A 17,126-nucleotide genomic window follows, 5' to 3' on the forward strand; every position below is an offset into this window, starting at 1 on the left:
ATTTTCTGGTAGGCTGCCTGTCAGGACCATCCAGAATGGTTAGGGATGGGGGAAGGGCGGTGCCAGGCTGTGGCCGAAGTCCTATCTCTTAGATTTTAGCTACATGAGGTTGAAGAGGCTGCCTGCTAAAGTTTGAAAAACTGCAGGCCAAGAATAATAAGAGATTATTTGTGTGGCTTGTGAGGCTGGTTGAGTCGCGTGGAAGAGAAATTAAATCGGGAAGATGAAGAGAACAGATGAGGGTACAGTCAGAGACTGAATGAAGCACAGATGGGCTGAGGGTCAGTTGAGGTCCACCCACCCACTTTCCCCTCATATGTGTGTTGGGATGCTTTCCTGGATGGGGGCATGTTCTCAAATATGGCTGAGTGGGTAATCTGTCTTACCTCTCTTCTAGGGAAGATTCTCCTGTGGGACAGGATGGGGCTGGAAAACCTTCACTTCTTACCCACCCCTCTAGCTTCTTGCTCTTGAAACCATCATGCCCTTTCTGCCTCTTGAGCCTGAAGATCTCTTCCTCTTCCCAACCCTGTTAACATTAATAATTATTAACTATAATAAATAATATATTGGTAATATATTAATAAAATATTATCATATTCTTCACATTATATTAACATGTTATTAATAATAATATATTAGTGTATATATATATTTTTTGGTCTTGGTTTTAAATGGAAGCTTCTTCAAGTTCCTTTCTCTACCTGTGAACCCTCCAGACCCAGGTCAGGTGCTCCACCTCTGTGCCCCTAGGACCCTGTACTCATAGGTAATGTGCATCCATGTACCTTTTTGTATTCCTCATTACATAGTGAGCCTAACATGAAAGCCAGAAGGGATGTGTATAGTACAAGGTCTAGCACATTGTGTCATCCAAATAGTTGCTGAGTTTGGTTATGGAGAAGCAGCCAGGTTGGTACATCTTGTGTGTAGAGGGCAGGGAAGGGCCCTTCATAAGTCAGGTACCAGTCACTAAGAATATTTCCCATGCTGGGCACAAATATTTCCCATGCTGGTCCCTTAAAAGACCAGAGTGTGGTTGGAAATTGATGGTAGGGGGTGCTCAGGAAGCAAGAGAGTGATCAGTCTGTTATTGGGAGGATCTCTCTTCAGAGTTTAGTGGCCTAGCCACCAGGCTGGGGTCTAGGGTCAGGGCGCTTCTCAAGGAGAGGACTAACAAGGGCATGAGGGAATAGCAGGCCCCCGGCCTAGACCTGGTCCTGAGAATAGGCACCGGAGGAACACCAGGCAGCACGAGAGCCCTCTGGCTACCACTGGGGGCATTGGATCCTGGCTGAGCTTAGCAGCAGAAGTGGATCCATCAGTTTTCAGATGTGCTAAGGCCCTGGGGCCAGGGAGGGGACTAAACTACACAAAGTCAGTTAAGTCCTTCCTACTTCTCATTCCAGAATTGTCTATAAGGCTTAATAAAAATCAGATTCCTATGCTTCACCTTACAGTTACTGAAATGAAAATATCTGGAGGTTAGGTCTCAAGTCTGAGAATCTTGAGTGGGATAACAATGGGCTCTGATGGAGTGAACTAGAGCAGGCAGAACCAGGGGAAACAAGGCAGCGTTCACATTAGAATCAGTGGGCAAACTCTCACATCTTTGTACTAATTCTGACTGTATTAGTTTGCTAGGGCAGCTGTAACAAAGTATCACAAAATTGGGTGACTTACACAGCAGAGTTCCAGAATCTAGAGGTCCAAGGTCAAGATGTCAGCAGGATAGGTTCCCTCTGAAGTCTGGGAGGAAGAATTTGTTCCATGCCCCTCTCTTATCTTCTGGGAGTTTGCTCCCAATCTTTGGTGTTCATTGGTTTGCAGATGCATCACCCCATCTCTGCTTTCGTGTTCATATTGCATTATTCCCATGGGGTGTCTATTTCTGTGTCTAAATTTCTCCTCTTTATTGGAGATGAAGATATCATTATTATTGGATTATGATCTCCTTTTAACTTGATTACCTCTATAAACACCCTATTTCCAAAAAAGGTTACATCCTGAGGTACTGGGGATTAGGGCTTCAACATATCTTTTTTGGGGGGACATAATTCAACGCATAACACTAAGTGGGAGAATTCATTGAGGAATAGTAGAAAGGGAGTAGATTCTCATCAGAGAGTCCAAAATTTTTGACGAAGGACCTCTTGGCTGCTTCTGATATGGTCTCAAAACTCTTAAGATACCATTCAGAAAGTTTCTGTAAAAGAAAAAGAAAAACTCACAGGTATAATCAAAAGATCCAACCATGAGAGATAAATAATTCTCAAAAGTAAAATTCTGATGACGTAAGTGAAAGTGATCCTGAAGGAATTATTGTGCCTGCAAAGAGAGCTCTTTGATGAGTTTTCGTCATAAATGGTCATTGGTGGTTAAAGAAGTGTTGGTGGAAGGAGTACAGTCAACAAAGAATATAACCTGTAAAAGGAAGCTAAGAATGAAACACATCTAACAAAAATGCTAAGGGAGGGGCGCTTGCATGGCTCAGTCATTTAAGTGTCAGACTCTTGATTTTGGCTCTGGTCATGATCTCACGATTGAGACTGAGCCCCACGTCGGGTTCCACACTAAACATGAAGCCTGCTTAAGATTCTGTCTCCCTCCCCTTTCCCCCTGCCCCTCCCCTCTTCTGCCATGTTACATTGGAATGGTTGTCATGAGGGGAAGGAATTAGATATGCTCTGTATGTCATTGAAGAACAGACTTATGGCCAGAGGGAAAAGGATACAGAGAATATTCTTTGTTGTTGTTGTTTTTTTTAATGTTTATTGACTTATTTTTGAGAGAGAGATAGAGCATGAGCAGGGGAGGGGCAGAGAGAGACGTACACAAAATCCCAAGCAGACTTCTGGCTGTTAGTGCAGAGCCCTATGTGGTGCTCAAACTCACAAACCATGAGATCATGACCTGAGCTGAAACCAAGAATCAGATGCTCAACAGACTGAGCCACCCAGTGCCTCAATACAGAGAATATTCTGGTCACTGATATTTCCTAATGATGCAATGGGCTTCCGTGTGAGGCAGTGACCATTTAGGGGAAGACGGATATAAGTTGTCTTCTAGCTCCTGCCAGAGTACTTGGCACAATCATACAAATTTGTGTGAGAATTATGTTAACAATTCCATCATGAAAACTTGTACACACCCATAGGACTTTCTCCAGAGTTACTCACCTCTAATCCACCTGCTCCACATTTCTCATTCATCAGCATCCTGGGTATCTTCTTGTTTGGTTCCATATTCTTTATTCTCCCTCTTGCACTTGAGACTGGAAAACTTATTTGGTCCTCTTTTTCCAGGTCTTAACCTTAACTTCTCATTCAGATGTGACTTTCTTTATCTGTCCTTTGACCCTTCAGACCACAACTTTGGGCAAAAGGTACCACAGTTAATGATCTTTCCTCACCAACAAAACAACACGCAATTAAATTGCTATTCATCTGACCCCATCTGATATAGGAAGGGTATAGAACACTGGAAGACTCCTTGTCAGGTCTGCATAGAAGAATCTTACATTAGGAGAGAGGTTGGATTTCATGACCACTAATGTCCCCTTTTATTTTCAGATGTTATGATTTTCTTATTTATATTTGTCACTGCTCACAGGATGGGCAATAAATAGAAAGTTTTCGGTGGTTCTTTGTCAGTGGTAATGCTCTTTCCAAGAACACCACCATTCAATAGGTCACATATATGTAGAGATGCTTCCACTCTTTGATATTGCCACCGAACTACCTTCAGCAGGTCATAGGCAGCTCTTGGAGCAGTGGAGATGAACTAATTCTTCCTCATTTACCTTCTTGTCTGGTGTCCTATGAGACCAAAGGGAGCCTATGAAGTACAGCCAGCTACAGAGGAAGAAGGGGTACGGTTTGTCATGGAGCAGTGCCATGCTGATGGCCGTATGGCCAAACCATGGCTTTGGCCTCCTTGGCGCTCTGAGCTAACCAAGATCCAATGCTGTTTGAAGGCTTGTGGGGAGGAAATTACAGCCACAGTTGTGTTGATCCTGAAATGATTCAATTCCGTGGAAAGTAGCAGAAGGCTAGGACCCTGGCCCATAGATATCCATGAAGGGATGGTCTTATTAAAAAGACCTCAAATCTGATCAATCATATCGCTCCACCAATACTCTCCAGCTGCGCCTACAATAATATCCAAACTCCATATCAGTACTTAAATGGTCTGATTTCTGGCCCTGTCTCCAAACTCATCAACTTATTCTAATTGCTACCTCTTGAAAGCAGAAACTACTTCTGTGTCGTGCTCCATCTGCAGTGTTGAGAACAGTACTTGGCATATACTTTAATAACTATTTGTTTCACAAATGGATCTAGACTCTACTTCCAAAGAACTTTACTAAGTTTATATAATGGAATCTCTCATTACTAAATTCTTAAGAATAATCCCTTTTTAAAAATTCTATCCTCATATCCCCATCATGCTTTGGGGATGAAAAACATTCTTTTGATTAATAATAGGAGAGTTGAAGAAGTGAAGAATAATGTCCTCTCTCGTTCAAACTCCTTGGGGGAATTTGGTTGGGAGAATGGAATTACCCAAGTTGGACTCTGCCCAGCACACCAGGCTTAAGTTATTGGGTAAGAGTACATTAGATAAATGAATTTTGGCAGCTGACAAAATATTCTCTTTATGTGGAAGTGAGTGACCTTGGATTTAGTTTCTTTTAAAGGCTGGCTTTCTCTGGCAGGGGCAAGAGATGATACTTTGAAGGAGCCATCATTTTGCAGTAACAGCAGCAGTACCAGGAAATTTGTGGGTGATTGTAGAGCATCCATTATCTCAGCATCCATTAGGGTAGGAATGCAGTGGACAAATCTGCTTTTCGTTTGCCAGTGTTTAGCCCCTTCGCTTGGAGAATCACCCATGATTATAGCTGAATGTAGTCCAAGATTCATGAGTGCTCTGAATCAGATACCTATGGGCAGAAAGGAAACCATTTATTCATTCCTTTCTTTTTTCTCTGTTTTTCTTCCCCCATTTAATTGTCCCACATTGTCAGTGAATGAGTCAAATGTTCAATATTTTTTTCCCCAGAGACTGCCTTTGGCAAAGCAATGCAGTGTATCATACTGTTTCTAAACTAGTTCATCATGACATTCTGGGATTTCAATAGGACATCTTTTCTGTGTCAAGCTGTCCTAGGATAGCTCATACCCCTTTGTTCACTTTTGACAAGATAGGTGGAAGCCAGGGTTATAACATGGCAGGATGAAAGGGAGAAAGTGGGCAGATGAAGGGTGTATGCATTGGGAGGGGAGGGTGCAGACAGCTGAAGGAGTGGTAAAAGTCGTCTTTGTCTGAATAGTCCATATTCCAGCAAGCCCCCAAAGCTGGAAAAGAATTTAAACACTGGAGGGCTTGAGGTAGTTATATTCTCTGCTAGTAAGGTTATAAGCAATCACCTTTATTGTGAATCCAAATAGAGTATATGGTGCCAGTCACTGTGTGATTTGGAAGAAACCACCCCAAAATACCTCCTCCACCAGCTGGTTGAGTGTTTATAAGCTCTACTCACATCCTTTCTTTGTGTGAAAGTCCTATCTCTCAAAGTCCTTGAGAAAATGCTATCTCACCTGCAAGGGGCAGGTCAGTTAACAGGATCAGGGATGGTTTATTTAGTCAGAGACAAATGCAATGTAGGAAGTTTGGAATGGGGTGGGAGAGGTAGGTCAGCACCAGCAACTGCTCTCACAGTGGAGAGCTCTGGGAAGGCAAGACCAGCAATAAAAGACACTGGTTTGGGGGAACAAGTGAGGTGAGCCGCAGAATAGTGGCAACATGTGCGAACTATGAAATATTGCTCACTGCTTCCCTTCAAATCTCACACAAGATCATCTCTTGTGTGCAGTCTAATGGGAACCATGCAGGGAAGGGAATTCTGGGAAATGTAGTTCGGCTTCTCCAAGTTGACACCTATCAAACCACCATTCCAGGTCAGCTGATTCCATATCCTGTGGCCTTTCCATAACACCATGTTGTCCCTTTCCAAATGGACTTTTAAGTTACTTGTTCAACCTTTAAACCCATGAAAGACATTTTTCCTAGTTCCACCTAGTCTGAGTATTGATACCACAGGCCTAGAGGAGGGCTGGCTAGTGGTTAGGGGGCAACATGCATGAGAAAGACTAGGAGGTTAGCATCTCCTAGAACAGATCCAACAACAGACTAAACTCCAGCTGCAAAGGAAAAGGGTCTCATCTGTGGGGGCGTACGCAGTAGGAGTCAGGCATTTTGCTCTTCATGTACCTCTAGCCCTGCAATACCCCCTCTCACACAGCCACCCCCCAGGGGCAGTTAGGCAGTTTCTGTCCTGCACAGAGAGGTCCAAACAAGGAGCGGGGAAGGAAATGGCTGAAATAAGCCCTGCTTCTCTCACCAGGCTCAGAGATGCTTCAGCCTTGAGGAATGAAAAGTTTTCTAATGCATGGGCCTGGAGGAGGCAACTTTTATGGTTTGCACAAAGGCACTGGACATATAGTTGTGCCCCTTGAATCAGTTGCCTACAGATCACAAGACTTTTCTTTTTTTCCTTTGGGAGAGCCAAGCCAGGACAGTCTCCTGGACTTCGCAGACTTCCCACAACTAGTTCAGCTCCTGTCCTCCCTGTCTGGAGCTTGGGTGGATCTCCATTTGAGGGAAGGAGCTGAGACGAAGAAACCAAACAAATACTTGCACACTGGTCATTTCAAGGCATCAAGACAACGGGACCGTCATCATGACTTTGAAGAATTTCTGCTTTCCCTTTTGAGGGTCAGCAGAGCATTTCAATAAGAAAACTGAGCTTGAGGGACGCCTGGGTGGCTCTGTCAGTTAAGCGTCCGACTTTGGCTCAGGTCATGATCTCATGTTTCCTGAGTTCGAGCCCCGCATCAGGTTCTGTGCTGACAGCTAGGAGCCTGGAGCCTGCTTCGGATTCTGTGTCTCCCTCTCTCTCTACCCCTCACCTGCTCACACTCTGTCTCTCTCTCTCTCTCAAAAAGAAATAAACATTAAAAAAGAAAAAGAAAAAAAAAAAACTGAGCTTGCTATAGAAGGATTTGGTGTGCATGTGCGTGTGTGTGTGTGTGTGTGTTATAGGAACTGAGGCAATGCAAGTGCATTTTGTTTTGTTTTGTTTAATTTTTTTAATGTTTATTTATTTTTGAAAGAGAGAGAGTCAGTTGCCCCAATGCAAGTGTATTTTGAAAGAACCAACTTCCCATCAAGATGGAAGGCAGATTGTTGATTGATTTTGGCTTTACATACTCCATGAGCTTGTATAAGGGGAACATGCCTTATCAGGATGCCCTGATATCTACTTAATATCTACTTAAGATGATTCTTTCCTGCTGCCTGTTGCAGCTCAGTTCTGCCTGCTTTAGTACTTCCAAACTTTTGCTCTGATGCCCCTCTGAGCTTCTGCTTTGATCCTCATAGCCTGGTACCCTCCTGGTAATGGTGTTGTGGGATGGCTAACTGGAGTTGGTTTTTGGACAATTCTTCATATTTTCTTTTTTAAAATGTTATTTATTTTGAGAGAGAGAGAGAGAGACAGAGACATAGAGCATGAGCAGAGGAGGGACAGAGAGGAAGACACAGAATCCGAAGCAGGCTCCAGGCTCCAAGCTGTCAGTGCAGAACCAACAAGGAGTTAAATAAATCGAAGGGCCACTGTATAAGGATGGTTCATTGTGTCTACACCAGAGAGTCTTTAAAATAATGTACATGTGCACGTTAGCCAGCTGGTGCACCTCTTCTTGACTCTTAGAGCAGAATCTGGTGTGGGCCAACTATACTTCTATAGGCATTATCTGTATAGTTATACAGGCATTAAAAACTTCCAGTATTTCACTTGATGCTTAAAAGGAAATATGAAGGGGTGCCTGGGTGACTCAGTTGGTTAAGCGTCCTACTTCGGCTCATGTCATAAAAAGATAATGAGAAATTTAAAGGTAAAATGTATGATATGGAGAAGATGGTAAATGCTTTGTAGAAAAGTAAAATGAGGAAGGGCTTTAGGTTGTACTTACTGGTGAGGGCCCAGGAAGGGAGGGTGTGACTCTTCTTCTAGAAGATTTCCTGAAGACTGATCCATATGACATCTCTTGGGTCATGTAATATTGTTATCTTCATTTTACAGGTGAAGAAACTGAGGCTTAGGATATAAAAACTATCTTGCAAAAATTGATCTATTAGCTATTCATATGGTGGAGTCTGTCTCTCCCAGAAGTATTTGCTATGGCCTTCTTCCTAGCTGTAGAATGCAAAGCAGTTGTACACAGTTAAGAAATTGTAACATGAGGGATCAGCCAAAGGCATGAGATAGAGAAAAGGTTACATTTCCTATGGCTCCTCTCATCACAATGGCTTAGCCGGCCTGCTAACCCACTCTTCCTCTTTTTTTTTTTTTTTTTTTTTTTAATTTTATTTTTTAAAATTTACATCCAAATTAGTTAGCATTTAGTGCAACAATGATTTCAGGAGTAGATTCCTTAATTGCCCTTACCCATTTACCCCATCCCCGCTCCCATAGCCCCTCCAGCAACCTTCTGTTTGTTCTCCATATTTAAGAGTCTCTTATGGTTTGTCCCTTCCCTGTTTTTATATTATTTTTGTTTCCCTTCCCTTATGTTCATCTGTTTTGTCTCTTAAAGTCTTCATAGGAGTGAAGTCATATGATATTTGTCTTTCTCTGCCCAGTCTTCTTCTTGAGCTAGGATCAACCTCTGCATGATGCTAGGCAGGGTTCTGTGGCCATAGAATAGGTTTTAAAAAGAAATTTCAGCCAATTAAAAAATTTGTTTTAACATTTATTCATTTTTGAGAGACAGAGAGAGACAGAATGTGAGCAAGGGAGGGGCAGAGAGAGAGGGAGACACAGAAGCTGAAGCAGGCTCCAGGCTCTGAGCTGTCAGCACAGAGCCTGATGCAGGGCTTGAACCCACGAACCGTGAGATCACGACTTGAGCCGAACTCAGACGCTTAACTGAAGAATCCACCCAGGTGCCCTTGGCCAATTTTTAAAAGTTATTGGATTGTTTAGAGCAGTTTTAGGTTCACAGCTAAACTGAGCAGAAAGTACAGAGAGTTCCCATATACCCCTGCCCCCACACATGTACAGCCTCCCTGACTGTCCACATCCCACCAGACTTTTTATTTACAAGGTTAACTCCTTCCATGTCTTGCTTCTTTCTTGTGAATTAAATCTGGGCTGCAGATTCAAATCATATCACTCCCCAGATGCTGAGTCCCCCATGCATACCTGGACGGCCATATCTGTTGGGGGCTTGCCGCTGTCCCTCATAGATGGACGTACCAGAGCCTGTAGAGGAGGTCAGAAGGCACACAGGGGACACAGACAGGTGGTCGGGTTCCTGTGTGTTTGCAGGCCCATGAGCCACTGCAGGTCTGAGGTCATGCCTGCTTAGTAGCTCAAGTCACCTTCTCCTCCTGTCCAAGGTTATGATTTCGTTTCTAGGAATTTCTCAGCCCTGGATTTCCCCTTTTGCTTTTTAGTTTCTCATCCTAAGTTGGCTCAGCTTGTCCTCCAGACTTGCCTGAAAACTCCTTATTTAATGTTGAGCCTTGAATAAATTCTCATCTGCCACAGAGTGCTGAGTCACAGTGATGTCACAGACTTCCAGCCTGGTGGGCTTGCCCCGTGGCTGGCAGGAAGCAGCGGCCAGCCAGACACCCACACCTTCGGGCAGAGCCACTTCTGAGAAGCAGTCGGGGTGGAAATGTGTCATCCGCCAGGCGGGTGGGAGAGAGGCATGAGGGTGGGAGTGACATCATGCCTGCTCCTGCTGGATTTGAGGGGGGGTCATGCTTGAGCTTGACTTTTGAGGGAAAAGGAGTTGAAGTCATTGACCAGCTTTCTTTACTTGAGAGTCCGGGCAGGAGGTCACACTGGGGTTTACCTTACTTGAGAGAAGAAACAATGGGATCGTGCTGCGTGTCCGTTACTTGGGGTCCAGGAGTGAGGGGAGAGGGTACAGCTAATTAGAGGCTGGGGAAGTTACAGAGCGTCCTAGCCTCCATGTGGCAGTTTGCCTTCCTCCTTGAAGACCTTGCTTATCTCTGGGAAAGAGTCTGAGGGGAGGACACCCTCCTGGGCAGCACAAAGCTTGGCTAATTCTGCTGCTCTGCTCAGGACACCCAGGGCCACGCTAGGACTTTCGAGGGCCCTGTTCCCTTTTTTCCATCATGGGCACTTTCCTTCATTAAAGAAAGAATTAAAAATTATATATATTATATATTATATTATATTATATTATATTATATATATTTAAAATATTTATATTGGAGAGAGGGAGAGAGAGAGTGAGCAGGGGAGGGGACAGAGAGAGGGAGACACAGAATCTGAAGCAGGCTCTAGGCTCTGAGCTGTCAGCACAGAACCCCATGTGGGTCTTGAACCCACAAACTGTGAGATCATGACCTGAGCCAAAGTTGGATGCTTAACCGACTGAACCACCCAGGTGCCCCTAAAAATTATAATTTATAACTGTGTTGGTATAAAGATGAATATAATCCAGGCTAGAACCATTATTATATAAGCATTATGATATTCGTTTTCCTTAGAATTTTAAAAGAAATTAAGATTAAAATATTTTTGTGGGCCTCTATTTAAGTAGATAAATTGGCCCTAGGGTCAGGGCTCTCCTCACCTTCAGAAAGGAATCTGCCCCCCTCCCCCACCAATGCCCTCACTTTGCCGATAGGAGATGCCCCAGCGGGGAGTGGACTCACAGAAGCCCACAGAACCTCACCAGCCTCCACGTACAGACAGAAGGCGCAGTGAAAAAGCTGGGTGGTCCATCAGGATGCAGGCTTGCTTAAAAGGACTACTTTCAGGGGCGCCTGGGTGGCTCAGTCGGTTGAGCGTCGGACTTCAGCTCAGGTCATGATCTCACAGCTTGTGAGTTCAAGGCCCGCGTCGAGCTTGGTGCTGACAGCTCGAAGCCTGGAGCCTGCTTTGGATTCTGTGTCTTCCTCTCTGCGCCTAACCCACTCAGATTCTGTCTCTGTCTCTCTCAAAAATAAACATTAAAAAAAAAAACAACAAAAAACTTTCAGGTAGTTGTAAGAGCTGAGTTATTCATCCAAGAGGAGATACTAGTCATTTCCTCAGGCAGAGGCAGAGATCAGAGGCATGATTTGGAAACAATGTCATAGGTGATCAACTAGTGCAGAGGAAACCATTTAAGGTAGGAGTGATCACATAAATTATCCACATTCATTCACTCATCTCATTCAACAAATATTTATTGAACATCATCTATGTGCTAAGCTCTAGGCCTTGGGGATACCGACAAGTTCTGGCTTCTGTGGAGTTTAAATTAATACTATACACCGTACATTTGAATTCTCCAATGTATCTATTTATAACCACAGGAAAACCGGCAGGGGGTACTTATGAGCCCTGCTGCCCCCTGAGGCAGGATTAGATTTACTAAATTGAGTTCTCAAAAATGTGAAATTGCTCATTCATTTTGCACTGCCTCTGTCCTAGCATCTATTAAACGTAGATGTTTAAAATACACTTAAAAATAGTGTAAGTAGATCTGTCCTTGTTTTTCCTTTCATACTGAGACCCAAAAAATCTCCAGTCCCGCCCCACACAGGCTGGGTCACATAATAGTAACTCTGTCAGAATAATCTGCTGAGACCCATAGTTGCCATTTCTGTCATTGACTAACCTCTACATCCACTTCCAGGCCCAAACCCCAATATCCACCCAAGTCACTTTGAAAATAGAATGGCTTTTTCTTCTTTTCCCTCTAAGTATCTGCCAGAACCAGAGGAGATGAAGAAGTCATTGCTAATTAATGAAGTTTCCAAATGTCAAAACAGAAATCATTCCTGTCACTAAACACAACTAGAAGTGAAATGTGTGAGCAGAATTGCCTAGACAGTTCATCAGCTAATCCCAGAAGAGCTGGGAGATTCAGGAGCAGAGGAAGGTTCCTGCTGTGACACTAAGGTATGAGAAGTGACTGGCAGCGGGGGAGGAATCGCACAGCCAGGAAATGGCTTTTTTTGGAAGAAAAATTACCTGAATCATTTCAACATTGAAAAAAAATGTAAACAAACCTTGGCATGGGGAAATATTCTAAACAAAAAAAGTTAATACATACACAGACAATAAGGAAAAGTGTGGTACCTATGATACGGCTTAAATACACAAACAGCAAACTCCAATCCCCTTCCCAAGGACAGAACCACCAGGTCACCCTGCCATTTCTGGACCTTCCACCTGGCCTGAGTGATGAAGTTCACCCCTGAACCTTACCGATGGAGGCTGTGCTCTCTATGGGAGAAATCTATGAGCCTCCAAGACTAGCGAGAGGAGAAGGGAGGATGTAAGGGGGCAGGACTCTCACCCCTCCAGGGAATTATCAGGCAGAGTAGGATACTAGACATTTGTCCAGACTACACAGAGATGTACCAAGCCCTTGGAAGCCACATCGCTGATGCCGACATGTGAGGCTTGGATGGAGTCCACTCTTCCTAGTCTGTATATGTAGTCACCCTCCCTCTCTCCCTCTCTCCCTCTCTCCTTCTCTCCTTCCCTCCCTCCCTCCCTCCCTCCCTTCTTTCTCCCTTCCTTCCTCCTTTCCTTCCTTCCTTCCCTTCCTTCTGTGTAGGAAGTCGTATATTCAGAGTATACAGAACATTATTTAATCTGTTTTAGTTGATAATAAAAATCTTTCTGGAATTTCAGATTCACCATTAGGAATTGTTTTCATCGGATATGACAAATATTGACGTAGAAAGTCTGGAGACTAGTCTGAATTGGCAAAGCCTTAAGAAATATCCTGAAAGTTGGTTATGAGAAATTCTCAATTTACAGTCACTTTCTTGAGAGTTTGCATTCTCTCTTAAAAGTCAAAGGCAGAAGAATTTCTGATTAGCTAAAGTTTCTGGTTGTTTAGTCTCTGGTGGAAGCTTTCCTTGCTCTTGTCCTCTCTTCTTTTCTAGATACATCAGGGTTAAAATACTAGGAAGAATTGAGGGGAAAATCCCCCTCCTATTTATATAAACCATCCACATATCTGGCTGCAAAATCATCTTCATATACATAATTATCTCTGGTTGAAACATTTTATCTTGATTAATTAAGGCACTTCAGCTGCTCCCAGCAGCAGGAAAGAGTTTCTGGAAAGGACTCCAAAGTCACTTGGCCTTCTTTAACAGCTCTGCTGTCCACAAGTCTAGACTGGCAAATGCTTACCACCGCTTTATAATTTTTTTATCTCATAGAACAGAAGTGTGGCAGTTACATACTTCAAATTACTTCTATTATAACTGAACACTACCTACATAATTAAGAACCTCAACCTGAAAAAATCCTTTTCTTTTTTAAATGTCACAGATTTTCACTGTAGAAAATTATAAAATACAGAGAAACAAAGAAGAGAATAAAGATCACCTATAATCACACTACTAAGTGATCAATTTCATAATATTTTGGTGAACATCCTTCAAGTATTTTTTCAATCGATATGATTTTTTTAATATTCAACTGAAAGTTTACATTCTAATAGGGATGCTTTTTTTTTTGGCCACTAAAAATATATCACACACATTTTGCCCAGGCAGTTAAGTATTCATATGGAATAGGACATTTAATGTCTATGTGGTTCTCAGTTGTGTAGATGTTTTATAATTTATTTAATAAATCTGTTGGGAATTCCAATTAGATTGTTGTCATTCTTTTTTCACTGTTGTATATAACACAGACATGGACAGCCTTGTGCATAAATCTTTTCAAGAATCCCTAATTGCTTCTTTATGGCAAATTCCCAGATATGGAATAGCTCACTGACAGGGCTTAAACATTTTCACGTCTTTTACTAAAAGACTGAAAAATGGATGCATACATTTATTCTCTTAAAGACTTTTGAGACTTTTATCTACATCTTCAACAACATACCATCTTCAAAATAAAGCTTTACTAATTTGGTTGTTGAAAATGGGAATCTCATTTTCATTGAAATGTCTTTGAATACCAGTGAGGTTGAGCACTGTTTTATGCATTTAATTGGCCATTTGTTTGTGGGCTCTGGGGAATGGTCCATCATGCCATGTACTCAATTTCCTACTGTGATGGTTATCATTTACTGATTGGTCTGTGGGTAGCTAATTGTTCGTTCTTTTCCACTGTCAGGCCATTTCTAAAGTTGAATTTTATGGCAATGTTTGTTTTACATGCTTCCTTTCTGTCACCTTTTCTACGACGGTCATGGAAAATGAACACATACTAAAAACTGGCCAAATTACTTTGCTTCCAAATTTGCAAGAAATCTTTCTTCTTCTAAGTCTACTCATGTCATTACTCTGTTTTGAGGTTTTGCAGTGGCTCCTTTTCACCTTTAGAATGAAAATGAAACTTACCAGAAAAAAATGACGTAAAAGATCTAGCAGCAGATCTCACCGCTGTTGTGCTGTTCAATACTGTAGCCAGAGTAGATCTTCCGTGAAGTGTTCTTATCACACACATAGAATAATAAATAAGATGGCAGGAGCAAACCCTTGGAGGCGATGGAGGTGTTTAGGGCATAGATGGTGGTGATGATTTCACAGGTATATACTTACCTCCAAACTTATCAAGTTGTATTGATTCTGTACAATTTTTTGGTATGTTAATCATGATGTGGAGAACAAAGGCAAAAGGAAATGTAGTAAAATTAAATTTCCTTAAAACTTGCAGCCCATCGACAAATACTTGGGACAGGCAGAGTAGGACATTCCTCCAGGAACTCCCAACTGTCTTAATGCTTTTCTAAAGGCAAAAAGCAAGCTTAGCTTGATGATAGCCAGGTCTCCAGGATCCTGTAAGGCCTCTCTAGCCCATGAAAATCTTTTGGGAACTTATTTGTCTCTACCCCAACAGAAAAATAGCAGCTATTTCTGCCCTTGGTTCCTATTCCTGTGCCTTAATAAAACCACCTTTTTTGTACCGAAAATATCTCAAGAGTTCTTTCTTGACCATTTGCTCCAGGACCCCACATTAAATCACATCGAAGCATGCCTCAATAAAGTCATGTAAAAAATACAGTAGCCACATGTGGCTGTTTAAATTTAAATTAAAAAAAAGAAAGAAAATTAAAATTCAGTTCTCTTGTTCAATAGCCACATGTTATCTTGTGGCTCCTGTTTTGGACAGCAGAGGTATGGAACTTTTCCATCTGGATAGCACTGATCAACAGATTTCACTTTTTCCAGTCCCTGGGTGTGCTCCCTTCTACTTCTCTGAGCTGATGCTTAGAAGGCCCTTCTCCTTTTCTTTGGCTAATTTCCACACATCCTTCAACATACAGCTCAGATGTCACCTGTTCTGGGGAAGTGTCTCCTGACCACTCATGTCTAGAGTCTGGATGGCATGCCGTTCTGTGGCCCACAGAACTCCGGCCACAGCATGCCCACTATTATCAGCCACAGATGTCAGTTCACTGGTCCACGTCCCCTACCAACACGTCGAGGGAAGAATACATGTCTTCAGTTCCATATTCCCCAGGACCCAGCATAGTGTCTGGGAAACAGACAAAGCTTAGTGGACCATATGGACTGCCCACCATTTGCCCCAACCTGTGCAAATGCAATGGGTTATTCTTTAAAATTCTCAAGAATTAAAACACACACACAAAAAAGTATTCAAGGAGCAGCCCATGTTTTAAAGAATAGTACAATGATTAACTATAATAATGAAATACATGGGTGTTCTTTATGAGCTGCCTCACAAAAGATAGTTACAATGGCAATATGGATCCTTTCTCTTGTTAGAGCTATAGACATAGGACCTTTATACTTGAACACATGTGTATCATTGGAACAATTTCAAGTCATATCCTCTTGAGAATTTTCACCCCAAAATAAAATACTATAAAAACTTAACTGTTATTATTAGCCTTCCAGAGTCTCTCTGGAGTCTTCATCTCATTTTCCTTCTAAAGTTACAGCATGTAACTAAGCCGTGGCTAAGCCGAGCCACGTCCTCTGGCAGAGTGTGCATTTTTGAACAGCAGGCCCAGGATACATTTTTCCTTTTAACTAAAAAAAAAAAAAAAACAACAAAAAAAAAACCCACCAAAAACCAAAAACACAATTAATATGTATTTCTTAGAGGAAAAAAATTAAAAATACTGATACATATAAGGACTTAAGGAGAACTCATTCATATCCTACTACCAAATGACATATTCTGTTTGCATTTGGCATGTAACTTCCCCCAATTTTTAAAATCACAGATATATGTATTTTTATTTCTTGCAAAAGTGAGATCATACTGTACTTTGATTTTTTTCGATTAACACATCATGAATGTTAATGTGGCAATAAACATGCCTGTAACATAATTTTTAATGTCTATCTAGTGTTTTATTCTATAAAGGTACCATTTCAAAAAAATCACTCTGTTTTTTGGAAGCTTGGATTATTTCTGTCTCCCCCCAACCCCCCTTGTTAATAGTGCTGTGATGGATGGTTCTCCTTCTGACTAAATGTTTTCTAGAGATCTGTAGATCTGAATTTCTCCAGTGCAGAAATAAAGAATGCCCTTCCTTTGGGGTTTTAGAGTATGATGGGCAGAGGTGAATATAAACCTGCCCAGGATGACCTAGGAGTAAAGCAACCAAATTAATGGGTCCAGAGTGTTATTTTGAGGTCAGTGAGCCACTGGTAGTGGGTTCCCTAGAAAACAGACTGAGGCAAAACTTACCTGCTCATGCTTCTTTGGGAGGTGCAATGGCAGGGTTACAAAAATGAGAGAAAAGGACAATCAAGGCCGGGAAAGAAGAAAGTGAATACTGGTTAATGGGTTGGTCACAGCTTCATGATACAACACAGCCAGTCCCTCGCTAGCATGGGATGCTCTAGCAGGGCATACCAAACAGCTGAGCATAGGGATGATCCATAGGAGGAACGAAGGGAGCAGAATATATTGCTAGCGCCCTGGGGTCTCCTTTCTGTCTTTGGTTCAAGTAAACCCCACAGGGCATGAACTCCCCCCACTTCCAGGTTGAATCACCTGGTCCCTCTGGACAGCCGCTGCCAGCACGATGTGATGCTCAGAGGTGCTATGCTTCCTCTGTGTCTGAAAGCGACTGGAGGAG

General features: G+C 42.4%; 1 long non-coding RNA gene across 2 annotated transcripts; it reads right to left on the bottom strand.

Moving 5' to 3' along the window:
* Nucleotides 1-1,569: 1,569 nt before the first annotated feature.
* Nucleotides 1,570-15,069, bottom strand: LOC131504406 (uncharacterized). Of its 2 annotated transcripts, none has more exons than XR_009257978.1 (3): nt 14,410-15,069; nt 3,180-4,945; nt 1,570-2,206 (listed from the first exon to the last, which is right to left on the bottom strand). It is a non-coding gene; the product is annotated as an uncharacterized LOC131504406 (long non-coding RNA). The 2 variants fall into 2 exon arrangements; XR_009257979.1 differs by lacking the exon at nt 14,410-15,069 and adding an exon at nt 9,272-10,184.
* Nucleotides 15,070-17,126: the final 2,057 nt, after the last annotated feature.

This window comes from Neofelis nebulosa, chromosome 2 (genome assembly GCF_028018385.1).
Source record: "Neofelis nebulosa isolate mNeoNeb1 chromosome 2, mNeoNeb1.pri, whole genome shotgun sequence".
Lineage (NCBI taxonomy): Eukaryota > Metazoa > Chordata > Mammalia > Carnivora > Felidae > Neofelis > Neofelis nebulosa.